The sequence below is a fragment of the Cervus elaphus genome, chromosome X, assembly GCF_910594005.1.
Source record: "Cervus elaphus chromosome X, mCerEla1.1, whole genome shotgun sequence".
Classification (NCBI taxonomy): Eukaryota; Metazoa; Chordata; class Mammalia; order Artiodactyla; family Cervidae; genus Cervus; species Cervus elaphus.
This window is the reverse complement of record NC_057848.1, coordinates 119,155,694-119,156,487: the sequence shown is the minus strand read 5'-3', so window position 1 is coordinate 119,156,487 and position 794 is coordinate 119,155,694. Positions and strand designations below refer to the sequence as shown.

The following is a 794-nucleotide window of genomic DNA, read 5'->3' as shown; positions in this document are numbered from 1 at the left end:
CAATGAAATATTATTCAGTCATGAAAAGGGATGAAGTTCTGACACATGCTACAACATGGATACACCCTGAAAACAATATGCTAAGTAAAATAAACCAGACACAAAGAACAAATAGTTTATAAAATATCTAAAAGAGGTAAATTCATAGGAACAGAAAGTAGATTAGTAGTTATCACAGTCTTGGGGGAAAAGAGAATGGGGAATTATTGCTTAATGTTTACAGAGTTTCTGTCTGGAGTGATTAAAAACTTTTGGAAATAGATACACTGGTGATACTACACTTGATCTTAGCCAAAAGGCCAAGAAGTGATCAAGAGGAGAAAAGAATACATGGAAGAGCTGTACAAAAAAAGATCTTAATGAACTGGATAACCATGATGGTGTGGTCATTCACCCAGAGCCAGACATTCTAGAATGTGAAGTCAAGGAGGCCTTAGGAAGCACTGCTGTCAATAAAGTTAGTGGATGCGATGGGATTCCAGTCATGCATGCTTAGTCGATCAGTCATGTATGACTCTTTACCATCTTATGGGCTGCAGTCCTCCAGGCTCCTTTGTCCATGGGGATTCTCCAGGCAGGAATACTGAAATGGGTTGCCATGCCCTCCTCCAGGGGAACATCCTAACCCAGGGATTGAACCCAGGTCTCCCACATTGCAGGTGGATTCTTTACCATCTGAGTCAGCAGGGAAGCCCAAGAATACTGGAGTGAATAGCCTATCCCTCGCTGGTGGATCTTCCTAACCTAGGAATCGAACTGGGGTCTTCTGCATTGCAGGCAGATTCTTTACCTGT

At 42.1% G+C, this 794-nt stretch overlaps 1 pseudogene; it reads right to left on the bottom strand.

Moving 5' to 3' along the window:
• Positions 1-221: 221 nt before the first annotated feature.
• LOC122690911 lies at positions 222-311 on the bottom strand (annotated as a pseudogene).
• Between the last annotated feature and the right edge of the window lie 483 nt (positions 312-794).